The sequence below is a fragment of the Sturnus vulgaris genome, chromosome W (assembly GCF_052056855.1).
Source record: "Sturnus vulgaris isolate bStuVul1 chromosome W, bStuVul1.hap1, whole genome shotgun sequence".
In the NCBI taxonomy this organism is placed as follows: Eukaryota; Metazoa; Chordata; class Aves; order Passeriformes; family Sturnidae; genus Sturnus; species Sturnus vulgaris.
Window position 1 is genome coordinate 19,257,588 of NC_142282.1, and position 27,471 is coordinate 19,285,058.

General features: G+C 43.5%; 1 pseudogene across 1 annotated transcript; it reads left to right on the plus strand.

Annotated features, from left to right (window-relative positions):
- LOC148220022 (uncharacterized) lies at positions 1-26,252 on the plus strand (annotated as a pseudogene). Its single transcript, XR_015798975.1, has 2 exons — positions 1-136; positions 24,418-26,252. The product of XR_015798975.1 is annotated as an uncharacterized LOC148220022 (transcript).
- The last annotated feature ends 1,219 nt before the right edge of the window (positions 26,253-27,471 follow it).

Here is a 27,471-nt window from a genome sequence, read left to right on the forward strand (position 1 = left end):
GGCAGCTCAGCTGGTGGGAAGAGATAAAAAAGGGGCTTCCTTTGCAAACTCACAAGAGGCAGCCAGTTTCAGTGCCCCTCAGGAAACTGAATGGACTGCAGCAGAAACCTTAGAGCAGCAGGCTGGAACAGCAGAGGTGAGCATACCCAGGGTGCAAACAAAGTGTAGCAAAGACTCCAAAGCTGTGGCAGAAGCTGCAGGGGTTTGGGCGGACACGGGGTGTCAAGAAAATTAATCCACAATCACTAGAGGTTTATGTCCAAAAAGGAGACAAAGGACTCCTGTTATTTTATTTGAATAAAAGGAGAGGCTATGAGGCATTTCCCCTGGGGTCTCTCAAATTTTTAGAGGACGCAGCCTCCTTTCTATCCTATTTTCCCGGCTGCATTTCCACGTCTCCTTCTCCATTGGCTGAGGTACTTGAGAGGTACAAACTTCCCGAATAGCTTAATACATACCCCCTTCTAATGTATACTTCCCCTTTTTTCTTTTTCCCCATGTCTTTGTTCTTTTTCTCTAAATCCAGAGATTTAGCACAGTCTTGAGTGAGTAAGTCTGTGTCAATTGGTGGAATTCCTATGGAATTTATGGTTCCCCCCATTGCTTCTTTCACCTCTCCTTATCTGGCCTTAACTACCACCGAGCCCACAGTTTGTTTGTAAAGATGCCTCCTCATTTCTTTCAAACCCTCCTCTTCTTATTTTCTCAATACCTGTCTTTACAAACTTTAGTTATCATTGACTTAACTTTCTGTTCCTGGGTCAATTATTTGCAGTGACATCATTTTCTGTCCTTTTATAGCCATTTCTGGATCTGTAGGCATAGCTACCACATGCATCCCCTTGATCACATGTTGAATAAGTTGCACTAAGCAAGGGATCGTGCATGGTAAAAAGACAAGAGTTGCTACAGCACAGAAGAAAAAAAAAAGCATTCGTTTAACCCATGGTCTCCTAGGTAACCACAAAAACATGTCCCATTCCCATCCTTTCCACGTATGGACCAGTACATGAGCTAACTTTCTTATTCCCTTTGTTATTTGTTTCATCACTTTTCCATTGTCATCTATTTGCAAACAGCAGTTTGAGTAATTTAATTTGCCACACATTCCCCCTTCTTCTGCTAATAGATAATCTAATACCATCCGATGTTGAAATATTGCAGTTCTCATCTGAGTGGATTGGTCAGCAAGAAGTTTAAGAGCTGTAGCTGTCTGGTTGGTCATTATTTCAAAGACAGCTTGTAACCTAATTATTTGATTCAAATTATAAATGTGTTCTCTGACACTTGGTATTAATTTATTAGGATTCCAAGTGGCTGGTCCGTAGTGTCGTATGATTCATTCAGGTGGCCATTCATCTTCACCCCATCTTTGGGTGCTCCCTCCAGCCAGGGATACATCAATTGACCACTTTTCTCTAATTAGATCATCATATACCTTGAATCCTAACTGATTTCCCTGAACTTGTGGTAGAAAAAAAGAACAATGATTTAATATATCTTTACATAACATATCCCTGACCAGTTTGGAGGTAACCTGCAATAGGCCTGTTGGCCACCCATGGCCTGTCATCAGATCCTCCTGGCCTTCTGCAGATCCAACAATTGCTAAGGTTAAAGGTTTTTGCTACTGTAGTGGTTTTGGTTTGCCAATCCGAGTCACAGCACCAATTCAATATAGTAGGTTGAGCGCTGGCCAAATGTCAGTGTACTTATTAGAATTATTTATTCAATTTCTGCTGTGAGATAAGGATTAGGAGAAGGGAAAAAGCAGGCTCAAAACTTTAAAGGGTATAAAGAAAGCTTTATTAACAGAACTAAGAGAAAAATAAGAAATCAGACTCAACTTTCAGAACATTTTTCCTCCCCCCAACTCTTCTTTGCAACTGACAACGTAAAGAGACAAAAATTGGGACTTTCAGTCAGTTTACCACCTCTAAAATAGTCTTTTTACAGTTCACTTAGGGAGAGGAATCTCTCATGCCATGCCATGGAGACTTCTCCACAAGAAACAGTTCTCCCATGCTTTCAGTGTCACAGCGAAGCAGCTGCCCAGGAGATGGAAATCTGTTAGCCATGTGAAAGTCCCTCGACTTACAGCTTTCCCCATAACTGTTTTCGAGGGCTCCATCTTTGGCTAATGGGGTACACTTTTAAGGATGAGCTGTTCAGAAGCAAAGGTCCTCTTCATACATCTCTGAAATTATCTTCCTCTTCTTCCCTGGGGGCAAAGGGTCTTCATCATTTTTTTTCTCTCTCTGTTCAAACTTTTCATTGGATCACAACTACTTTAACATGTGCTTGCTTCAGCACAGGTGCCTTTGCTCATGTTTACGGTTTGAATGCTCCACCCTCCCATGCTTTTCATGAATTACAGGGAGATTTTAGTGTATTAAAGTCCATTACCATAGCCTTACAAGAGAATTTCAGCCCAAGATTAAGGCATCTCTTCATTCTGCTCCCATCTGTGAGGCTCTTTCTTTATTGACGTTGGTGTCTCTATGTTGTTCACGTGTCTTCACCTTTTCTCTGATTCGGGAGAAGTGGCGCTCGCAGGTTTATTTGTTTTTAAATGGAATTCTACAGCACTGAAAGAGTTAATCTTACCTGGGCCTTGCATTAGGTAATGGACTTTCGCTGTGGGTCACATGATGTCTGGTGGGCAGTGGCTGTGAGGCTCGCAGCGTTGATTTTGGCTGCATAATTTCCCGAGGTACCCGGATGGTTCTTTTAGCAGCATGATTCCGGCGGCCACGCTGCGGGGGCTGCGCGGGAACTCAGCGGTGGCAGGAAACGGCCAGGCAGAATCTCAGCAACCGCTGCTCCTGGGGCCCAGTGAGCCCTGACCCGGCCCGGCCCGGTGGCAGGGCAGGGGTTAGTGGCGGCAGGATGTTAGGATGTCAGCAGCCGCGGCCGGCCCAGCCTCGGCCGGGGCCCCGCGGCCTCCCCTCCCCCACCCGGCCGCTGCGCTGGGATGGGGGGGAGCTTCTCTCTTCAAAAGCTGGAAGCAAGAGAGAGCTTTTCTCACTCACTCCTCTTTTCTTAAATGTATAGATTCGTAGGGCAATTCTAGCTGGTTATTGATTCTGTCAGCCACAGAAGAAACTGTAATATTTCCACAGGGAAGGTCACTTCCTTTTCCTTGCCAAAAAGACTCAATTAAGGCAAACCCAAGACAGCTACTTCTTCTCCTAGGACTAAAAAGCTACTCTTCCACCTCTGGCCCAAACCTTATTGACAATATAAAGGTAAGATCATTAACAAAAACATTCTAATGGTGTAATCTAATTTCCTAATCTAATTCTCATGTTGTCTTCCGCACCACCTGTGGCAAGTGAAGAAAACAATGACAGTGAAGATTAGCCCCTCAGTGACTGGAGATCGGAAAGGAAGGATGCCCATATAGACTATTTCAGCAGGCAGTCTGTGGGTAGGCGCACGAGGCTTCCCCAATGTCAACGTGCTGGGTAATGCTCAGGTCCACTCCTGCCGAGTGTCAGTCGCAGCCTCCCTTCCCTCTCCTCCAGCTGAGATGTCCAAATCTACAGGGCTTTAGAGACCTTGACCCAAGTGTGATGGGTCCACCCGTGTTCAGCTGTCTTGACGGCTGTTTCTGTGGTCAGTAACACTTGGAAAGGTCCACGCCACTTCACCACCAGTGGTGCTTTTTTTCCTTTCTTTTTTTTCACTCCTTAACTAGGACCCAATCTCCTGGCTGAATGCTATGAACAGTAAAGTCCAAAGACAGGGTCTGTGCCAGCTGAGCTTCCTGTCAAAGAGGTTTCACAACAGACAATATCCTGGCCACATATTGTTTTAAATATACATCACTTATTTCCACCCCTCCACTAGCTTGAGAATTATAAGGATAAGGAATTCCAAACATCAATTCAAAGGGAGATAATTGAATATCTCCTCTAGGTCTCACCGGTATTCTTTCCAAAGCAAATGGCAAGGCCCGTACCCATGGCATTTTAGTTTCTATCACCAGCTTCGAAAGGTGCTTTTTCTTTATTTCTCCATTCATTCCTTCAACCCAGCTGGAGCTCTGGGGGTGCCAGGGGGTATGGAGGTTCCATTGTATTCCTAAATCAGTCATAAACCCTTGAAGAATTTTTCTTGCAAAATGAGTTCCCCTGAGTCTATTGCTTCCACAATCCCACATCTTGGAATTATTTGTTCCAAAAATACTTTAATAACTGATCCTGTAGTTCCTGAAACAGTTGGAAATGCTTCTGGCCACCCTGTTAGCTGACATACTATTGTTATAAATGAGAAACAAAAGTCTTGATATTCAGCAAAATTTAGATTGTTTTATTTGATATAGACGGAGCAAGCAGCGCTGGGGAACGTGAGGGGTCACTGCCCACACCACGCTCCACCGAACCTTGGTTTGCAGCCTCTTCTTATACTGTGGTTCCTCGTTGTAATCAATAATTTTTGGGGTTTTTTTGCTGTCATAATTTTGTCAGGTAAGCAGTGATGGTCGAATAAACATCCTTACACAAATTCACAAAGCCTCTGGGCGATAATCAGTCACAGATAACCATTTGGTCCTTGTAGATAACCACCAGAGAAGTTCTGGAAGTCTGGTCCTTGAGACAGGCAGCATTGATCAGACAAAGGCAGGAAGGGCTATTGTGAAGTCTGATTTTGCAAGCTGGTAGTAGATACAACTTATTCAGAAAACATAACATAACATAGTGATTTAAAACAGAATAGTTTAATCATATATTTTCCTTTATCTAGTGTCCATGCTTCGCTTCAGAGCTTAATATTCTGGTTTATACAAACCCCAGTACTTTTGTGATTAACACAAATCTTTTATCAATTATCAGAATTTCCCCACTTCTTTTTTTTTTATCCTATTGATTCGTGTTTGAGCTTCAAATTTTGTCAGTACCTCTTGTACTAGATTTAATTCATTCACTGCCATTAGTTTTGTTGTCGACTCAGGATTCACTGGTATTGTAGCAACTTGCATTCCTTGAACCACCGACTGGATTAGTCGAATGAAGCATGGAACAAGACAAGGGATGAACAGTATTCCTAATAATGCACATGCTAACATAAACCCTAATTTCTTCCACCAAGCTCCCCCCAACAGATTATTCCACCAATTATCATTAAGCATAGAGTTCCAGGTTTGTACAGGTACATGGGCTATTCGTTTTATTTCTTCTGCAATTTTAGTAATTACTTCACCATTATCATCAATTTCTATGCAGCATTCAGAATTATTAAACTTTCCACACACTCCCCCTTCTTCAGCTAACAGATAGTCTAGAGCCAGTCGGTTTTGATATACTGCTGCTCTAGTTTGGGTAAGTTGTTTAGCTATCAATTCCATTGCTGGGGCTGTCCGGTTTGAAGTAATTTCTACCACGGCTTGTAGCCTGATAATTCTATTTAGCATATAAATTGGAGTGCGATAGCCCCAGCTCCCATCTTGAGCCCAGGTAGCTGGTCCATAATATTTGATAATTCGTTCCGGAGGCCATTCATCATCCTTTCAGATTTGTGTTCCCCCTATGGAGGGGTGTTGGAGTCATTAAGTCAGGAGTCTCTCTGATTTCTTCAGAGAGAAATCAGAGTGCAGGGATTGAATTAAAGTCTTTGAATGGAATGAGTAAGTGAATAGATGGAGTGAATAAATAAGTAAGTAAATGGAATAAGTTTTAAGTGCTTTTAGTGAGTAAAAGGTCTTAGATGCCTAAGAAGTAGTACATGTTCTAGTGAAGGTTGAAAAACATGCTAGTGTTTCCTTAGAGGCTCCAAGAACCTAGCTTCAGACATAATAGAGTTAGAGTTAAGAATATTGCTTACATTTGTCAGTTAGAACAAGATAGGCCATGAACGTAGTCTATACGTTGTCTGGCGTGCTAAGAAACCAGAATTCTAATAGGTTAAGGAGTAGTGGTCCGAGTTTGTGTCTTAGGTAGTTGGAAAGTTTCTATAAAAGAACATGCATCAGGGAGAGCTGGGGCTCTATGCCATGGCTTTATGCCATGTGCATTTTGCCACTGCAGTTTTGCCATTGCTTTATGCCATTGCTTTATGCCATTGCTTTGCCTTGCTTTGTATTTGCTTTTGAGACTGATGTGCTTCTGCAATAAATAACTTTATAGCAACTATTAACTTGCTTGGCTTTTTAAAGAACATAACCCAGCAGTGTGGGTGCCCAAGAGGCACCCGGAGGTTTTCTAAAAACCTCACAGAGGGGCTCCTTTTATTTCAAGGCAAAGTTTTATACAAAGGAACTCCTAACACTTTATTACCTTTCTCTTTTGGTAATGTAAAAAACACAGGCTGGATAATCTTTAAAGTACATGTCCCTCTCCATCTTTTTGGTAGGGTATTATAAGCTCTTTTCCTGCAGATCCAAAATATTTTGTCTGGGGCTTTCCAGCTTAGTTTAACTGATTCAGGTTGTTGCTAATAGATTCTTACACTTTTTACTTCTTCTTATGGGTTGGCTCTATTTTTATTATACCAGCATAGTCCTGTAAAATTGTTCTTTATTCAATTACCCTTACTTAACTTTTCCCAATATGCTGGAGGATGCCAGGCTTTGCACCACTAATTAGTGGTCTATCTCAGTCTCATCTGTTTTGTTCAGATCCAGGATTATTAAAAAGGCAATTGAGGTGGATTTTTGTGTTCGGATTTGGTTGTTTATTATATCTTATCAAAATTTACAGAAAGCATAACAGCACTTCTAGCTCCTTGCTAGAAGTAGGAAAAATGGCTCCAAGCTGAGCCTGTTTCAAGGCCTTTTAAAGCTAAACAGACCAATAAAAGTTTTACATCTATATTATTTATACCTCTGGCCCATTAATAGATTCCCATGACCCCTAGAGTGACTTTCAACTGACCAATCTAAAGGTAACTACCTAATTTCCGTGAAGAAGAAGGAAGAGAAGATGAACAAGAAGACACCACCCAAAATTCTCCATCTTGTTCCATAGTTACCACTATACATAAATCCTCAAATTTAAAACCCATCACTCAGTGAAAATACACACATCTAACCCACTACACATTTGTGATTTCTAACTTATTATTCATATTTACAAGTCTTCTCCAAGGTTTCAAGTCCAGTGCAGTGTTTTCAAGGGGGTCTGTGCCAGGAAGCACAGAAAGCTCAAAAACTTCAGATTCTTGAGATCCAACAATTCCCCCATTTCTTTGAACCATGAACACTGAGTTGACAGCTTTGTCAATCCGCTGGCGGATACACTGAAGTAGACAAGGCACAAATACTATGATTACTATGATGACAATCAGCACATACGTGCCCATTTTCAAAAATGTTTTCCACAATGGTGTGAGACTCAGCCAATTAGTCAAATTATCCAACCATGATCCTTCTTCGACTCTGAGTTTGGAGATACTGTCCTGCAAGTCTTGTATACTTTTATGTATAGATACTGAATGATCAGAAAGATTCATGCAACTCATTCCTGCAAAGTCTTTGCATCCATGTCCATGCACTAACAAAAGAAAATCAATCGCTGCTCTATTTTGCAGAATTGTGTGTCTCTGTCCTTGAGCGTCAGCTAACGAATCACTAATTGCGATAGAGATAGCACGAGATCGCTTACTTAGCCAACAACCTAGTTGATCCAATTGTTTTAAAGCTGCACCTGCAGCAGCTTGAGGCAGCAGAAGAGCTCCTGCAAACCTTTTACCATGATTCCATGCTCTAAAGTTATCATCACAATCTGGTCTATATTCATCAATTGGTCTTTTTATGTTTTTGTTCTTCAATCATTTTCACATGAGGTGTTAGCAAAGTTAGTTTCCCAATGCTGCATGGACCGCCTTGGATGTTTGCCGGAATGGCTGGCTACACTCTTATCTCCACAAATCAGAAAAATCGCTCGTGGTAATTGCAAAGGGATGCGATTTGGTGTGGTTTTCGAAACTGTGGTCAAATTGCACCAAGATGTCACATTCCTGTATACAGCCTGATTTGGTGTGACATCTGTAAATTTATTTTGTCTTGACTCAGGAAAATTAAATGTTATACAAAATTCCATTCTCACTGAGCCAAGAATTTCCAATTCCTGAGGTTCCAAGGATGCTTGAGGAAGGAACTTGGTCCAAACACTCCATTCCCCAGTAGGATTCGCAATGAATCGAGAAGGATCTGGTGAGACTTTTCTTGGAATTGGCCAATTGTCTATTGGTATACCGACCAAACAGGTTGAGAAAGGCTTTCCTGGACTTGAATTTGTCAGACAAATGGTGTCCAGACCTGAAACGTTTGCCAAGGTCACCCAAACATTGTCTTTTGGCTGACTCACGGGCATGGTTGCGTTACCAAAAACAAACAACGAAGTGCTAAGGGAAGAAAGCAATATTTGATTAAGTTTTCACATTTTTCTTTTCTCTTTTGATTTTGTTTCTAATTCAAAGCCAAATGTGATATACCAAATTATTTCTTTTTCAAAAGTCTCACACTTCGTGTAAAGTTTTGAATTGCAACACAATCCACATCACATTTTTGGTAACAGTACTTTACAATATTATTGACTCCCACAATTTTTGCGTTGACCTAAAACCCAAAGGCTTCCAGCCTTTGCATGTGGGATAAAAAACGTTCTTTTCCAAGACTGCAGTTCACATCTGCATGCTTGTATCTTTGCTTCTGGGGGCGTCTGCTTGCGTCTGCAGCCGATAGGGTTTCACATTCCTTGCAAGAATCCACTTCAGACCGGCACCTGTGGAGACACAAGCATAACCTTTGCCCCAGGTTATTAGCTGGAATGGACCTTCAATTTTTCCTGTCTCTGGATTTCTGATCAAAACCAAAGGATTTTCCTTCAATTTTGCCTGAGTTGTGTTGGTAAAATACCTGATAATCGGTGGATTTGGTTCTGCAGAAGAACCATTCAGAAAATTTAAAACATACAACGCTTTATTCAAATGCATTTGAGGCGTAGCCTGTGCCTCTCCCCTTTTTTGCCTTTCTAAAAGAGATTTTAAAGTTTGGTGTGTCCTTTCAATGATTCCCTGACTTGTTGGACAATGAAGGATGGCAAATATATGATGCACACCCCAATTCATCAAGAATGTTTTAAGTCTCTGGGCAATGTAAGCTGGCCCATTATCTATCTTGATTTCCTGAGGCACACTCAGTGAAGCAAAAGCTTGCAAAAAATGTTGACATGCATGTTTTGCTGTCTCTCCTACATGCAAGGAGGCATAGACTGCACCCGAAAAGGTGTCCACTGAAACATGAATGTTTTTAAACTTCCCAAATGATGGATATTTTGTGATATCTGTTTGCCACAACTGCAGACTCTGCAATCCTCTCGGATTCACTGCTCCAGTGGATACAGGAAGTTGCACAAGTTGACAATCTGGACAAGCACCTATGATTGCTCTTGCCTGATCTTTGGAAATGCGAAATGCTCGCATGAGCACTTGTGCATTCTGATGAAAAAATGCATGACTTAATTTTGCCTGCTCAAAAATATTGGGCAGGGTGTCTGCAATTGGCATTGTCAACCTGTCTGCTTCTGCATTTCCTTCCACCAGAAATCCTGGGAGAGAGGAATGTGCTCTAATATGATCTATGAAATATTTATTTTTTCTTTGTTGTAAAACCTGTTGTACACACGACAAATATCGATATAAATTATCATTATCAACATTCTTTAAAAGTGACCCTTCAATTCTTTTAACTACATTAGCTACATAGGCTGAATCTGTGATCAGATTGAGGGGTTCTTGAAACAATTGAAACGCTCTTACCACTGTTGCCAATTCCACCATTTGAGGTGAACCTTCCACTTGCTGAACATCTGATTCCCATGTTTTTGTTTTTGAATTCAGCCATGTAATGACTGATTTATGTGTTTTTCCTGAACCATTGGTAAACAATGTTATTGCATCCAACGGAACTTCACTCAACATGGCCTTTTCCCTGAAACTCAATTTTGCCTGTAACAATCTGTGACCTGGAAAATGAATTGAACAAGCACCTGAATAACCTAGTAAAGCAATTTGTAATTCTTCCAATTTTTGCATTGCCCAATCAAAATATTCTTTTTTCAATGGCAGATAAATTGTTTTAAAATCTTTGCCTGCCATCACCAACAATCTTGTTCTGGCCCTAATTATAATTTGTTCTGTCATCTCTAATGTAATGAATATTGTTTTTGGGGATCTGTAAGACAAGAAAATCCATTCAATGATCAACATAGGATCCTTTTTTGAAGTGTCCCACTGAAAGATGAGACCGTATAATTGCATTCTTTCTCCCAACACTGCAAGAAAGAACGGGTGTGACATTGCACAATGATGTGCCTGTCTCTGTTGAAGGGCTTCAGCAATTCTGTCAAGGGCTTCTTGAGCTTCAGGTGTAAGAGTTCTCAGAGCTTTGATGTTACAGTCTCCTCTCAATAAGTCGAAAAGTGGAGCAAGTTCATAATTTGTGATTCCCAAAATCTGCCTAATCCAATTGATTTGTCCCAGAAGTTGTTGTAAATCTTGCAAATTGTGGATATTGGTTCTAAGTTGTATTCTCTGTGGCCTGATTGTTTGCTCTGAGATCTTCCATCCCAAGTATTTCCATGATGAGACTTCTTGTATTTTTGACATTGAAATCTCCAGTCCCACTTTCTGAACTTCTGCAATCACACTGTCACGAGCTTCTTGCATTTCTTCTTGTGTCTGTGCTGCAACGAGCAGATCATCCATGTAACAAATGATCATCACCTGTGGATGTTTCTCTCACGCTGGTGACAAGGCTCGAGCCACGAACCATTGGCAAATTGTCGGTGAATTCTTGAGTCCTTGAGGGAGGACCACCCAATGGTATCTTTGCAGAGGTTCCTCCTTGTTGATGCTCGGGATCGAGAAAGCATATCGTGGAGCGTCATCCGGATGAAGCGGAATGTGGAAGAAGCAGTCTTTTAAATCAATGATTACAAGTGGCCACTCTTTGGGTATTACTGAGAGAGATGGAAGTCTGAGCTGAAGAGGTCCCATTTCTTCAATGACCTCGTTAATTTTCCTGAGATCTTGAAGCAATCTCCATTAATTCAAAGTTTTCTTGTGAATGACAAACACTGGAGAATTCCAAGGACTATTTGTTTCTTTGATGTGGCCTTTTTGCAGTTGTTCTTTCACTAATTTCTTGAGAGCACTCAATTTTTCTTCTTCCAGGGACCACTGGTCCACCCAGACAGGATTATCTGTCTTCCAAGTTAACTTCAGGGTGGTGAGTGTTTCAGTGGTCCCTATTAAAAATCCACTTTGATCCTGGCTCCCCATTGTGACAAGATATCTCTTCCCCACACTGTAATCGGCTTCTGCACAACGAATGGACGGACAATTGCCATCTTGTCTTTTGGTCTTGTGACAATTGATCGAATGTTCACTCTGCAAACACACTGTAGATCCTCCAATCCCTGAGAGGGATTTCAAACGTGTGATTAGATTCTACTCTCCAGGCCAAAAGGTATACGAAATGACTGTCACGTCTGCACCTGTGTCCAACATTCCTGTGATTGTGATTATCTTGTTATTATATGTTAAGTTGCAAGTAGTTCGTGGTTGGTCTCTGCCTATCTGTTTCACTCAGGAGACGTGTTTCCTCATCTTCCCTTCCAGACAATGCCTGTTGACTTATGACTGGCATGACTTAAGGTCCAACTACATCAGCTGGCAAGGCAATGTCCTTGGTGATTGGGGTGTTTTCAGGAATGACCAATGGAGCATGCAAAGCTTGAGCTAATGCCATTAATTCTTCATTTTAATTCACCAAGATGACTGTAGAAAAAATGATGAGCCCTAAAATACTACTTCTTTCTTTACCTATGATTAAAAAGTCTTGTCTTTTCCACGATGTTCCAGTGACTCCTGTAGAAATCACTGCATGGATCTCACTCATGAAGAAGGTTGATTTGGAAGCTGCCAATTCACATTGTGCGCCTGGGGGTAGCAGGTCTGGGTCACTGGGGAAGTGACAGATTGTCCTGCGTAGGGCATCTGATTGGGGTTCCCCACATACTGTATGTTTTGCTGTTGCTGGTTCACCGGCTGCTGTCCTGTCGCCATCACTTGTGTCTTCGCACTCTGGTGACTGGCGCTCCCTTTGGAGTTTCCCGGCAAAGGCAAAGGATTTCCATCCACATCTGTCTTTGAATGACATTGACTTGCAAAATGTCTTCCTTTTCTACATCTTGGGCATCGATTTGGTGCTTTTGCATTTTCTCCTGACTCCGGGCAATATTTTATTATGTGTCCGAACTTTCCACATTTGAAGCATGGTTTTTTGGAAAGTTCTGTTGCCATCACTTCTGATGAAGTCTCTTGTTTAGGAGTTAAGTGAAGAGCTGCAAGAGTCTTCTCCATCCTTTTATCTGAAGCTTCTAAAAGTTTTCCAAATTGTTCCCCCAAAGCATTTGCTTGAATTGTTGCTATATGTTGAGGGGTGCCTATCTTGCTGCATGCTTCTATCATTTGAGGTACAGTTGGTTGTGGATCAGGCAAAGAATTGATTATGTGTTTACATTCATCGTTGGCATTTGCAAAAGCCAAGCTCTGAAGCAGATGTGGATGTGCAGTTTCATCACTGTATTGCCTTTCCAATGCTTGAGTTAAACAATCTATAAAAGAAGTGAAAGATTCTGAGGCACCTTGTTTTACTTTTGTGTAAATTCCTTCTGGAACTCCTTCTGGCTGTATTTGAAGGATAGTTTTCCGAGCTACTTCCTTAATGTCTTCGAGTACATCTCAAGGCAAGACTGCTGCTTGATCTTGAGGTTTGTCATCAGGAGGGTCTCCTGCCAGTTGTCCCACTGTGAAGTGCCTGTGTGGGCCTCTAGCATAGGAATCTCTTAATTTCGTGAGAGCTCTCCTCCATCTCATTTCCCACAACATGAACTGTGCCTCTGTTAGAATTGTAATGGCAATATGTTTACAATCAAATGGAACCAAATCATAATTAGCAAAGATGGTTTTTAACATTTGCTTGAAATATGGAGAGCTTAAACCACTCTCTCTCAATGCCTTTCTTAAGTCCTTTACCATATCATGTGTTAAAGATGCCCATCTGGGATTTGCACCTCTCCTTCCATAGGAGATTGGCATAGCTTTCAGCTGTGATGATGCCATATCGAGATCTCCTTCTTTCAAAGCTCTTCTCCTGATTTCATCCCAATCTGTGAGCATTTCTTTTGAGGGTTTCTTTGTTTTTTTCTTTTTTGAGATGGCCCCCATTCCTGAAAGAAATGGAACTAATTCTCTATTTGCAGTCTGTAAATTTCCTTTATCTTGTGTATTTGAGTCCTGAAAGGATGCTCTTTCTGCCAGCTTCAAAGCTGTATTCATGTCTTCACATCCTCCTCTTTCTGTGAAATAACCTGTATTTAACATCTGCTGTTGCGAATTTTAAGTATTTGGGGGTGCAGTAATAGAAACTGCAAGAGGTGGCGCTGCAGCTGGAGGTCTGGCATCTTGTTGTCCACAAAATGGCGCTGGCAGAAGTACGTATGCATAGTTTACAGAAGTGAACAGGGTGCCGCCATTTTCTTGTATGGAAAACAGAGGCAGGGATCCACCATCCTGTACGGAACCCGAACAGATGGTGCCGCCATTTTCTGATCCATAAAGGTTTGCTGTGGCGTCTCTTAGCTGGAGCAAAAGATCTCTGAGAAATTATTTCAGGAATACATAATGATATCTCACTGCCCTGCCAAATGGAGGATTAATTGGTGCTGCTGCGATTCCTGTAGGATACCACAGTCCAGGAAAGATAGGTACAGAGTTTATTTGCCCTGTTTGCTGCTGGGGAAATGCTTGTAGAAAAGTTGGTGCCAGATTAATTGCTTGTGTAACTTTTGGCATTGGAAAGCTGCTGTGTATATTTTTTGATTCTGTGTTTCCAAGCTAGGATTCAGCATCTGAGCTGGTCCCTTCCCCTTCGTCAGAGTCTGAGTGTTGGGGGTTAAATTGTTCCCTTTTCTTTCTGTGGAATTTTTCCCATTGTTATGCTAAGTATTGGTGGCAACAGTAGCAATAGTTTTCTCTCACGGGGGGGTGATAGGGGGACACCAGAAAAGGAAAGGTGGGACAGGGCCCTGGGTTCTCTGGCTCTCGTTCTCTCGCTCAATGGTGGAGTGGAAGGAAAACGGCTGGAGGCCCATCTAGCATCTTCCCTGCCATCCCAGCACCGAGATCCACGCTCCCTGCCATCGGACATCGCTCTGTTGCTTTCCCACTTCAATCCTACTACCTCCGGGCACTCTGCCAAGCACCACGACTGACACCGTGAGGGGGGAGTTGCTTCTCCATCCCTCTCACCCCTGGGCCACTGCTGCCATCACCCAGCCCTCTTCAACTGCGAAGAACTGCATTGACCACAGCACCAGTAAGTGAGAGCAGGGAAGGAGGGCCTGTGGCCAGAAAGGGACTGGAACTGAGCTATACTCTTCTGTTTTGTTGTCAATTTTTATAGCTGTTGTTGTTTCTGCTGTTTGCCTTGTTAGATATCAGTAAAGAACTGTTATTCCTATCCCCATATCTTCTGCCTGAAAGCCTCTGATTTGAAACTATAATAGTTAGAAGGGAGGGGGTTGCACTCTGCATCTCAGAAAAGGGGTTCTCACCTTTCCTTAGCAAAATACTTGTCTTTCAAACCGAGACAGATTTTGGCGCCCGGGATGTGGGGCATTGCCTGAGGGCATTGAGAGAGGGGTAGAAAAGGGAATAACAGTTCTTGAGTTACCCAAGTTTGTGGTAGGTGACACCATGCTGTCCAGCTTACCCTGGATTGTCCTCCATGTGGTCACTGCTATATCTCTCCCATTTGCAAGCCCTTTTTTAAACATGAGTCTCATAACCAAGGTTACTGTGACTATTATCCAATTCTTTTTGTGGGTTGATCAGTTGAGGAATTAATGGATTTTTAATTTTCTCTGGAAGATGGCCACATGGATTCAGAGCTACCGCACTCTAAGTGTGTGTTTCTGGGGCTACTTCAATAATGGTACTTACTGTGAGGAAGTGACAGAAGGTGAAATTTTCTCCCAACTCATCACACAGTTTTTGAAGTCCACCCCTCCATTCTTCAAGGGGTTCAAATCTGCTCTAAATTCTAATGACATTATACTGCGGCTAGTGTTGCTGATATGCCTGTTAAACCTGTTCTATATAACATTCAGAGATAAGGGGAGATTGACTTGGATAACAACCCTGATACCTACCCCAGGGATTAGTGATGTTACCCCAGAGCCTGATCCTGTCCAAAAACTAGGGATATTACCCTAGACCCTGACACTGCCCCAGAGCCTGACACTGCCCCACAGCCCACCTCGGAAAGGAACCACCCAGAATGGGTGGGGGTTCTAGCGAAGGAGATACATGAGATGGGCCAGATGCTGAAGGAGTACCTTTCCCCAGCTGGTGAGAAACCCTCCCCCTGCCTTAAAGAGGGAGACTCTGATGGTGCAGCAGTGGGACACACAGACGTTACATCTGTCCAGGTTCCAGCTGAACTGCAAGGGTACTCACAGCCAGCAGCAGTTACCCCTGTGGAAACTAGGAAGTCTAAGATGAAAACAAGGCATCTAGATTATAAGGGTCAGGAAGGGGGCCCCTCACACCCAGCAGGAAAGCCAGAAGTTGAGATCATCACCAAGTCCCTGTCATACGAGGGTCTATGTAAACTACGAAAAGACATTGTACGACAGGGCCGTGAGCCTTTTACAACCTGGTTACTGCGGGTCTGGGACCTTATGGGTACAGGTGTGCAACTGGATGGTACTGAGGGAAGGAATTTGGGATCCTTGGTCCATGACTCAGGTATGGACCAGGTATTTGTAAGGGAGCCAGGCCTCCTTTCCCTCTGGGAGCGACTTTTAATGAGTGTGAGAGAGAGGTTTGTCCATAGAGAGAGAATGCAGGAGCACCACCATAGAATGCGTTGGAATACCCTTGAGGAAGGGATCCAACAGCTGAGAGAAGTGGCAGTACTGGAGGTGCTCTTTGGGAGGGATGGACAGCATGACAATGACCCTGACAAGGTCAGGTGCACAGGGCAGATGTGGAATCTGGCAAACCTGGGCCCATCTCAGTATACCCCCTTTATTGCAATGATTAATTCTGATACCAACCAAGTGACAGTGGGTTCTGTTGCAAACAGGCTCAGAAATTTTCAAAGTATGATGGCTGGCCCAGTGCAGGCTCATGTCTCTGCTGTGGTTAAGGACCTCAAAGAGGAGTTTAAGGAGGAGATGCAGGAGATAAGCGAAGAGGTGAGGAAAATCAGTGCAGCACCCGTGCGAGTCATGGACCCCAAAATTAGAGCCCAATGCCCCCCAGGTAGGGAGAGAGGGTACACCTCACAAGCTGACCTGTGGTTCTTTCTGCGTGACCACGGGGAAGATATGAGAAGGCGGGATGGGAATCCCACTTCTGTCCTGGCAGCACGGATACATGAACTCAAGGAAGGAAACACCAACCGAGGGAGCTCCACTAAAGTGAAGGTAGCCTCAGCCTCCCATGACCAAGGTGCAGGGTATTACAGAAGGGAGGATGATCTGTCAGATCCCCTTAAAGGAACCTCCAGTATGTATTCCCAGGAGAGAAAGAATAACCAGGGCTAGAGGGGCCCTGCTTCTAGCCAGGTAGAGGCACGGGAAAACCGGATCTTTTGGACGGTGTGGATCCGATGGCCGGGCACATCAGAGCCACAGGAACACAGAGCATTGGTTGACACTTGTTCACAGTGTACATTAATACCATCTGGACATGTCGGGAAGGAACCTGTTTCAATTGCCAGGGATACGGGGGGATCTCAGGAATTGACTTTGCTGGAGGCTGAGGTGAGCCTGACTGGGAAAGAGTGGCAGAAACATCTAATTGTGACTGGCCCTGAGGCACCATGTATTCTAGGCATAGACTTCCTCAGGAACGCCTATGACAAAGACCCAAAGGGACTCAGGTGGGCTTTTGGAATAGCTGCTGTGGTGGCAGAGGGCATTAAGCAGTTGAACACCCTGCCTGGGCTATCAGAAAACCCATCTGCATTGGGACTCCTGAGGATGGAAGAGCAACAGGTGCCAATTCCTACCTCGACAGTGCATCGCCGGCAGTACCGGACAAATCGAGATGCCGTGATCCCCATCCACAAGATGATCCGTGAGCTGGAGAGCCAAGGGGTGGTCAGCAAAACCCACTCACCCTTCAACAGCCCCATCTGGCCTGTGCGTAAATCTGAAGGAGAATGGAGACTGACCGTAGACTATCGTGCACTGAATGAGATGACTCCACCGCTGAGCACTGCTGTGCCGGACATGCTGGAACTGCAGTACGAGCTGGAGTCCAAGGCAGCAAAGTGGTACGCCACCATTGACATCGCCAATGCATTTTTCTCCATTCCTCTGGCAGCAGAGTGCAGGCCTCAGTTTGCTTTCACATGGAGGGGTTTGCAGTACACCTGGAACCGACTGCCCCAGGGGTGGAAACACAGTCCCACCATCTGTCATGGACTGATCCAGGCCACACTAGAAAAGGGTGGAGCTCCAGAACATCTGCAGTACATTGACGACATCATTGTGTGGGGGGACACGTCAATGGAGGTATTTCAAAAAGGAGAAAAGATCATTGAGATTCTGCTGGGAGCCGGCTTTGCCATTAAAAAGAGCAAAGTCAAAGGGCCTGCCCGAGAAATCCAGTTCCTGGGAGTAAAGTGGCGCCAGATTCCCAGTGAGGTCATCAATAAGATCACTGCAATGTCTCCACCAACCAGCAGGAAGGAAACACAAGCTTTCCTATGTGCCATAGGCTTTTGGAGGATGCACATTCCTGAATACAGTCAGATTGTGAGCCCTCTTTACCTGGTCACCCGCAAGAAAAACGATTTCCACTGGGGCCCTTAGCAGCAGCAAGCCTTTGCCCAGATCAAGCAGGAGATTGCTCATGCAGTAGCCCTTGGCCCTGTCAGGATGGGACCAGATGTGAAGAACGTGCTCTACTCTGCAGCCGGGAACCATGGTCTGTCCTGGAGCCTGTGGCAAAAGGTGCCTGGTGAGACGCGAGGCCAACCACTGGGATTCTCAAGTCAAAATTACCAAGGGTCCGAGGCCAACGACACTCCCACAGAGAGGGAGATCTTGGCCACCTGTGAAAGGGGTTCAAGCTGCCTCAGAGGTGATTGGCACGGAAACACAACTCCTCCTGGCACCCAGAATACCAGTGCTGGGGTGGATGTTTAAAGGAAAGGTTCCCTTGACCAACCATGCCACTGACGCCACATGGAGCAAATGGATTGCTTTCATCACACAACCTGCCCGTATTGGAAACCTGAATCTCCCTGGGATTTTGGAGATAATTACCAACTGGCCGAAAGGTGAAAACTTTGGTCTTCCCCACGAAGAGGAACAGGAACAAGTGACCTGGGCCGAAGAAGCCCCATCATATAACCAACTGCCAGCAGATGAAACATGCTATGCTCTTTTCACTGATTGTTCCTGCTGCATCTTGGGGATGAACCGGAAGTGGAAAGCAGCCGTATGGAGCCCCACACCACAGGTTGCACAAGCTTCCAAAGGAAAAAGTGGATCGAGTCAACTTGCTGAACTCAAAGCTGTTCAGCTGGCCCTGCACATTGCTGAAAGAGAGAAGTGGCCAAAACTCTGCACTGATTCATGGATGGTAGCCAATGCTCTGTGGGGTTGGCTGGAAAGGTGGAAAAAGGCTAACTGGCAACGTAGGGGAAAACCAATCTGGGCTGCCAATGAATGGAAAGACATTGCCACTCCGGTAGAGAAGCTGCCTGTAAAAGTCCATCATGTAGATGCCCATGTCCCCAAGAGTCGGGCTAATGAGGAACACCAAAACAATGAGCAGGTAGATCAGGCTGCATAGATAGAGGTGTCAAAGACAGATTTAGATTGGCAACACAAGGGAGAGTTGTTCCTGGTTCGATGGGCCCTTGATGCCCCAGGTCATCAGGGCAGAGACGCCACCTATAGGAGGTCAAGAGACCGAGGGGTGGATCTAACCATGGACAATAATTCTCAGTTTATCCATGACTGTGAGACGTGCACTGCCATCAAGCAAGCCAAGCGGGTGAAGCCCCTCTGGTATGGGGGGTGATGGTCCAAATATAAGTATGGAGAGGCCTGGCAGATTGACTACATCACACTGCCTAAAACCCACCAGGGCAAGCACTATGTACTGACCATGGTGGAAGCCAACACTGGATGGCTGGAGACCTACCCTGTGCCTCATGCCACTGCTCGTAACACCATCCTGGGCCTGGAAAAACAAGTTCTTTGGAGGCATGGTACCCCTGAGAGAATTGAGTCAGACAACGGGACTCATTTCAAGAACAGCCTTATAAACACCTGGGCTAGAGAACATGGCATTGAGTGGGTGTACCATATCCCCTACCACGCACCAGCTGCAGGGAAAGTTGAACGGTGCAATGGCCTGCTTAAAACCACCTTGAAGGCACTGGGTGGGGGAACTTTCAAGAACTGGGTGATTAATCTCCCAAAGGTCACATGGTGAGTGAACACCCGAGGCTCCATCAACCGAGCAGGCCCTGCCCAATCTGAGCCCTTGGGAATATCAGATAGAGATAAGGTTCCAGTGGTACACATGAGAGGTATGCTTGGAAAAACTGTTTGGGTAAATCCTGCCTCCAGGAAAGACAATCCCATCTGGGGAGTTGTATTCGCTCAGGGACCAGGTTGCACCTGGTGGGTGATGCAAAAGGATGGAGAGACCCGATGCATACCCCAAGGAGACCTTGTTTTAGGGTAAAATACCTATGGTACTGTGCCTATATATGTAACTGCATGTATGTATATAATGTAATGGTTTTAATTTGATGTATCATATTAATATGGGAAAAATTCAGGAATGGATAATGTTGGGGTTTGAATTGTTCCCTTTTCTTTCTGTGGATTTTCTCCCATTGTTATGCTAAGTATTTGTGGCTACACCTTAGTAGCAATAGTTTTCTCTCGAAGGGGGGTGGGTGATAGGTGGAGATCGAAAAAGTAAAGGTGGGACCGGGGCCTGGGCTCTCCCTCTCACTCTTGCTTTGCTCATGGAGTGAAAGGAACACGGCCACTGCTCCGATCTAGCATCTTTCCCTGCCATCCTAGCGCCGAGAGCCATGTTCCCTGCTGTCGAACACCGTTTTGCTGCTTTCCCACTTCATCCTACTACCTCTGGACACTCTGCTGAGCACCACGACCAACACCATGTGGGGGGAGTCGCTCCTCCATCCCTCTCACCTCTGGGCCACTGCTGCCATCACTCCAGCCCTCTTCAGCTGCGTGGGACCTGCCCTGCCTACAGCACCGGTAACTGAGTACAGAGAGAGAGCCTGTGGCCAGAAAGGGACTGGAACTGAGCTATACTGTTCTGTTTTGTTGTCAATTTTTATAGCTGTTGTTGTTTCTGCTGTTTTGCCTTGTTAGATATCAGTAAAGAACTGTTATTCCTATTCCCATATCTTCTTCCTGAAAGCCTCTGATTTGAAACTATAAAAATTATAAGGGAGGGGGTTGCACTCTGCATCTCAGGAAAGGGGTTCTTGCCTTTCCTTAGCAAAATACCTGTCTTTCAAACCGAGACAGGACTATTGTTTTTACCATGTATGATTCCATGCTTTTTTCAGCTGATTCATTTTGTGATTCAGGGAATGCAGATATCTGCAATGTCTGTAGATCCTGAAGCTGTCAAAGAGGGAGAAACTCACTCTCTTATGATCATAAAATCAGGGACCCAAACAAAGCTTACGGCTGCTCAGAAGGCCATTGCACAATTTGAAGCAAAAACACGAATCAATAAATTAAAGAAAAAGGGAAGGGATTCTGAAAAATGTATGTGTGATTCGTGTTATGAGGCGATATTAGAAGGAAACCATGCGAATGCTGTATGTTAAGCAGAAATAGTGCCTGGGATGATTATAAAAATCAATTTTAAGTCAAATAAAACATGGAACAAAAAAGATTGTATTCATGCTTGTCTAAGAGAAATTGTAACTATGCTTACCTAAGAGAAATTGTAGCTATGTTTGGCTTAAAGTGGCTTTGCGGTTATGTCTGAGTGAAAATGAGGAACTTGTGGTCATATTTGCTTGCATGTAACAAAAAATAAGGAAGTTGTGGAAATTGTATTAAGCAAATAACAATAGTTATATAAATGGCTGATAACTACGCATGCAAAAAGAAAAGGTCATGAAAAAGACATTGAGGAAGACGACTATCCTTCATCCAAAAGACCACCAAAAGAGGGCAAACCACCCTCTAGCAAAAGCCAACGCCTGCACAGAAGACGACCATCGACATGAAATCAAGGAAACGAAAGAAGGCAGGAGTTATCAGGAAAACGAAAACTCAGACTGTATAAAAAAGCTGAACTGATGCTATGTGGTGTGCATCGTGGTGGGATGGGTGACTCCCCGGCCCATCCAGCGCTGTTTGCTTCCTGCTTTTTCTATTAATAAATAATCATTGGAGAGATCATAATTTCTCACAAATTTATAACACTCTCAAACTGACTTGGAAAACTTCTGAGCCTGTGTGGGTGAGTCAATAGCCCCTATCATTGCATAAGCTGTGCACATTAACAGAATTGGTTCAACAACAACTCCAGAATGGGCATATAGTGCCTTCTACCAGCCCTTGGAATTCCTCTGTGTTTGTTATGAAAAAAAAAACAGGCAAGTGGCGTTTTCTCCAAGACCTCCTCAAAATTAATTCTGTAGTGGAGGAAATGGGAGCCCTGCAGTCTGGGCTCCCCTCTCCTACCATGATCCCTCGAAATTGGCATTTGACTGTCATTGATTTAAAAGATTGTTTTTTCGACATTCCTTTGCATCCTAATGATGCTCCATAATTTTCTTTTTCAGTTCCTAGAACAAATATGCAGACACCCTTGCAGCGAAATCACTGAATATGTTTTACATCAGGGCATGAAGAATTCTCCTACTCTTTGCCAGTGGTATGTTGCTAAGGTCCTCAATCCTGTTTGTCAACAAATGCCTGATGTTCTTTGTATCATTACATGGATGATATTCTCGTAGCAGCTGAACAACAGGTCGTGGAGAAAGCCTTAGCCCTTGTCACTGAAGCTGTGAATCAGGCAGGGCTTTGCATTGCTTCTGAAAAGGTACAAAAACACCCTCCATGGAGGTATTTGGGATGGTGCATTGGAGTCTATTAAATTTCTCCCCAAAATCTACAAATTCAGACTAACATTCACACCTTACATGATGCACAAAAAATTTGGGGAGCAATTAACTGGGTTCTCCTTATTAGGAATCTCAAATGAAGAGCTGAGTCCTTTTGTTTGAACTGCTAAAGAGACACTCAGACCTTTTGTCACCTAGAGGACTCAATTCACAGGCTCAGCAAGCACTGCAGGGAATTTGTGATACCTTAGCAAACCGGCAAGCTGCACACTGGGTACCTGAGCTGCCCTTCCTTTTAATTAATTTTGCGCCCAGCAAAACAGCTCCACGCTTTGATATTTCAATGGGACTCCAATGCACCAGACCCTTTGCTTATCATTGAATTGTGGACACTCACTTAAGAAAATTACAGCCTGAAAAATATTCCAGGCCAGAGCTTCTCAGCTCTGTTCCCAGCCGATAAGCTGGTCCAGCTGAAGGCTAGGGAGAATTTCTCCCAGGGTGATAATTTGGTCAAAATAGAGAGGAATTAATAACAAAGATAGAACACCTGTTGTGGTGCTTGACCAGGCCCTGGGAAAGAGGTGTCTTCTCTCTAAACCAATCATCTTTTTTCTGCCCTTGGAGTTGCGAGTCATGCTATTTAAGAAAGTGTGTTTCTGAATAAACTTGTCTCTTTATTATCATGAAAGAAGACCATATAGCTGTGTGTTTTATTTCCGCCGTATCTAAAGGGTTAATACCCGTTCCACGGCTACACTGAATGGATTTTTTTACCACACCAAGCGACCAAAACCATCAGTACCCAACATGAAATGATGGCACAACTGGTTGTTAAAGCCTGACAGAGACTAACTTCTCTTGCAGGAGTGGATTTTTCCACTATTTTGGTGCCTCTTATCACCTTTTATTTGGATTGGATATTTCAGGAATCTGAGGCTATTCAGATGGCCTTTGCTGAATTCAGCGGACAAATCTCAATACACCCTACATAACATAAACTTTTAACCCCTTTATTTCAATTGATAGAAAAACCAAAGAGAAGTGAGGTTCCACTTAAAACCTTAACAGTATTCACACATAGTTCTGGTCACTCTCATAAATCAGTGGTGGTATGGAGACACCCCTCTTCTGATACCTGGAAATCAGATGTGTCCACAGTTGAGGAGTCGCCCCAAATCGTGGAATTAGCTGCTGTTTTCAGAGCTTTTCAAAAATTTTCTGATTCCTTTAATTTGGTAACAGATTCAGCTTATGTTGCAGGAATTGTGATGAGAGCTGAAGCATCAGTTTTGAAAGAGGTCGAAAATTCACAGCTCTTTTATTCTTTGCAGCTTCTTGTTTTTTCCTTAGAAAATAGAACATCTCCTTACTTTGTTATGCATATTCGATTACATACAACCCTTCCCGGATTTTTGGCTGAAGGGAACAGGCAGGCTAATCTTTTAACAATGCCTGTACAAAATCCTGTCCTACCTTATAAGATGGAGCAGGCTAAATTGAGCCATTCCTTTCTTCACCAGAATGCTGCTGCTTCAATTCGAAACTTTGGCATTACTAAAGCCCAAACTTCAGCCATTATCGCTGTTTGTCCTGACTGTAAAAGGTGTTCTTTTCCCTCTGTTGCAGGAGGTGTTAATCCCCGAGGGCTTCAAAGCCTTCAAATCTGGCACAGACTTAGCCCATTTTTCTGAGTTTGGTGGTTTAAACTGCATTCATTCCTCTACTGACACCTTTTCTGGTGCTCTTTTTGCATCAGCCCATTCAGGGGAAACAGCTAAAGATGTCTGTAGACACTTTACTGCTGCTTTTGCAACTCTTGGTATACCTTCTGAGGTGAAAACAGACAATGGCCCAGCTTATACTTCCCATTGCGATGCTGCCTTTTTTGCTCTATGGGGAATTACTCACAAAACAGGTATTCCTCATTCCTCAACAGGACAATCTATCATTGAACGAGCTCATGGCTCTCTCAAGTGTCTTTTAATAAATACAACGGGGGGGGGGGGGGGGGGGGGGAGATGGCACCCCTGCCGAGAGACTGCAGAAAGCTCTTTATGTTTTTAACTTTTTGAATTGTTCTTTTATGGACCCCAATCCACCTATTGTTCAACATTTTAATTGTAATTCACAATTGCAACAAAAGGAAAAGCCCCCTGTTTTAGTAAAGGATCCAGAATCCAGTAAAATATTGGGGCCTTATCCTTTGATCACCTGGGGAAGAGGCTTTTCGTGTGTCTCCACAGAGAATGGTCCCAAGTGGATTCCAGAAAAGAATGTGAAGCCGTTTCGAGAACCCCTGACTGCATCACCTGAGGATCCATCTGTAATACCAACATTGGAAGAGGACCCTCGGAAACAGGACCTTGCCACCACATCAGCACCTGTTTAACCTCTAACTGACTTATGCCCTTGGGAAAATGGTTTGGATTACCTAAAGGTATCAGGGTTTACAGGGTTAGGTTATCCCATCTGGGAGTGCCGGTACTCCATATATCATGCACAAATTCAACAGCTAGTGCGTGGGCATAAGTTTGGTCTACCTGAACAATTGGAAATTACTCTAAAGCAGTGGCTTACTGCCACTGAGAATAAGGAAAAACAATGACTTCCCAAATATTATGGTATTTACTGGGAATTGTTTGTAGTGCTCAAACTTGGCCTGTTAATCAACCAAAAACAAATGTATGGGTAACCTTAGCAAATGTTACAGGACAAGATACATTGTGTTTGGCCACTGCATCTCCAGATAATCCCTTTTCAACCTGCCTTATTGCTCTGCCCCTAGACAATTTGCCTTGCCTGCCTCAGGCAAATACAGTGTTACAAAACAGCAATCATGCTGACACCTGGGAGCAGTGGACGCCTTATCTTTCCCTGGCATCCCTTGAGTCTCAAGAGTTAGAACTTTTGGGCTCAGTGAAAATGGATTTTTGTGTAAGGTTTAATTATTCTCGGAAAAAACAGTCTAAGGCATGGGATGTTTCCCCTAACCACCCTGTGTATAAAAATGTGAGTGCTTGGTGTAATTATATTTCTGGGATAATTTCTAGCTCCACCAATGCTCCTATACTTTTACCTCCTGGAGTATTTTTAGTCTATGGGGATAAGGCCTTTCCTGCCATCCCATTGCATTATAAAAGAGGACCATGTAGCCTTGGATGATTATCCCTTTTAACCCCAAACACGTCCATAATTTTTCAAGATAAATATCCCTCTAGAATTAAGAGAACCTTACATGCTTTTGACAAAGATTGCCATGACCAGCTTGATTTTTGGTCTAAGGGACAGTGATGGGCAGCATCATTTTTCACCCCGGTGTAGCATCAGGAAAAGCCTTAGGTTTACTTAACCAATTAGGCTGTTGGCTAGCTAAACAAACTAATGCTACATCCTTCGCAATAACAGGACTTAAAACTGATGTTGATTCTGTTAGACATGTTACTTTGCAAAATAGAGCAGCAATAAATTTTTTCCTTTTAGCACAGGGACATGGCTGTGACGAAATTGATGGAATGTGTTGCCTTAACCTTTCTGACCACTCCCAGTCCATCTATGGCAGCATTCAAGCCCTGAAAGAAGGTGTAAAGAATCTGCAAGTAGATGATGGGTGTGACTAGCTAAATCGACTCCTAGGAGATCAGGGACTCACTGGCTGGGTTAGGAACTTGGTTAAAGTAGGCTTATATGTATTAGGCATTATATTATGCATTGTAGTAGTTATTCCTTGTATTTTACAGTGTGTGAAAAAGTTAATAGACAAGTCACTTAAGAGTGTATTTTTCGTTGAAAGAAACAGGGGAGATGTGATAACTGTAAATGAGACTGATAGTACTGTAGATTTAATTAGCATATGCAGTTTGATAACCAAGATGCCTTGGCAAGAGCAAACAGAGCCTTGAAGATTACAAGAAGATTGGATCAAGTCTGGCTGACAGGAAAGAAGATTTAACTAAGTAGAAATGTAAAGTTTGTCTGTGTGATGTTTAACTAAATGAATGTAGTAAAAAATTACTAGCCTTCCTGAAAATTGTATATAAGCATATGTAGCTCACAGTAAAATTGGGATTCTGATCACGAATCAGTAGTCTCCTTCTCTCTCTCAATCGTTGATAGGGGAAAGAGTGTCATGTACATATTTTATAGCCCATGAGGTTTTGTTTCACTATCATGAACACTGTTACACAACACCCTGATGACTTTCATAGTGTTACATAGTATAAAACCACGCAACTGTTAAACGTTCATGATTTATCAAACTGATTATCCTTAGCAGATACTTACATCTTTTTTCTCCTTCTCACTCATTGTGACTTCCCACCCTTAAGGGGAAGAAAGAACTCCTTTATTAATCTTTCCTCCCAACAGTGAAAACAAATGTGTATATTTAAATGAAGTTTTTTTTCTTACCAGACCTCATAACAACTTTACCCTCTTCTAAAAGCAGTTCTGAGATAGGCTTTAAACTAGATTCGGTGAAGGAAAGGGATGCTCTACTGGGCGCTAGTAAGGAACCTGGAAACAACAGCACTTCAGAGAACAGCAGGGAAATACCTGTAAATTGTCCCAGAGGAATTAGAGAGGGCTCTTCCCAAAAGATTAAGAGGTGGACAGCCTAGCTGAAGTGCCTCTACACCAATGCACACAGCATTGTGTGCTCACCAATGTGGAGGAGATAATTTAAGAGGTTAAGATTGGAGGCAGCCTGGGCTGTAGTGACCACACCCTGCTGGATTTCATGATCTGGAGGAGCTTGAACCTGGCGAGGAGCAAAGTCAAGACCCTGAACTTTGGAAGAGCAAACTTCCAGCTTTTTAAGGAGTTGGTAAATGAGATCCCTTGGGAAACTGTCCTTAGGGATAGAGGAGCTGAGCAGAGCTGGCAGCTCTTTAAGGCCACTTTTCTTAGAGCACGAGCTCTCCATCCCAGTGTATAGGAAATCAAGCAGGACAGTCTGAAAAGTGGCATGACTGAGCAAGGCCCTGTGTGAGGTTTCTGAGAACCTCCGGGTGCCTATTGTGCACCCACACTGTCGGGCTTCTTCTTCTTTTGTGTAAAAAGCGAAGCAGCTAATAGTTGCTATAAAGTTATTTATTGCAGAAGCACATCAGTCTCAAAAGCAAATACAAAGCAATGGCTAAAGCAATGGCTAAAGCAATGGCAAAGCTGCAGTGGCAAAATGCAATGGCAAAATGCACATGGCATAAAGCCATGGCATAGAGCCCCAGCTCTCCCTGATGCATGTTCTTTTATAGAAACTTTCCAACTACCTAAGACGTAAACTCGGACCACTACTCCTT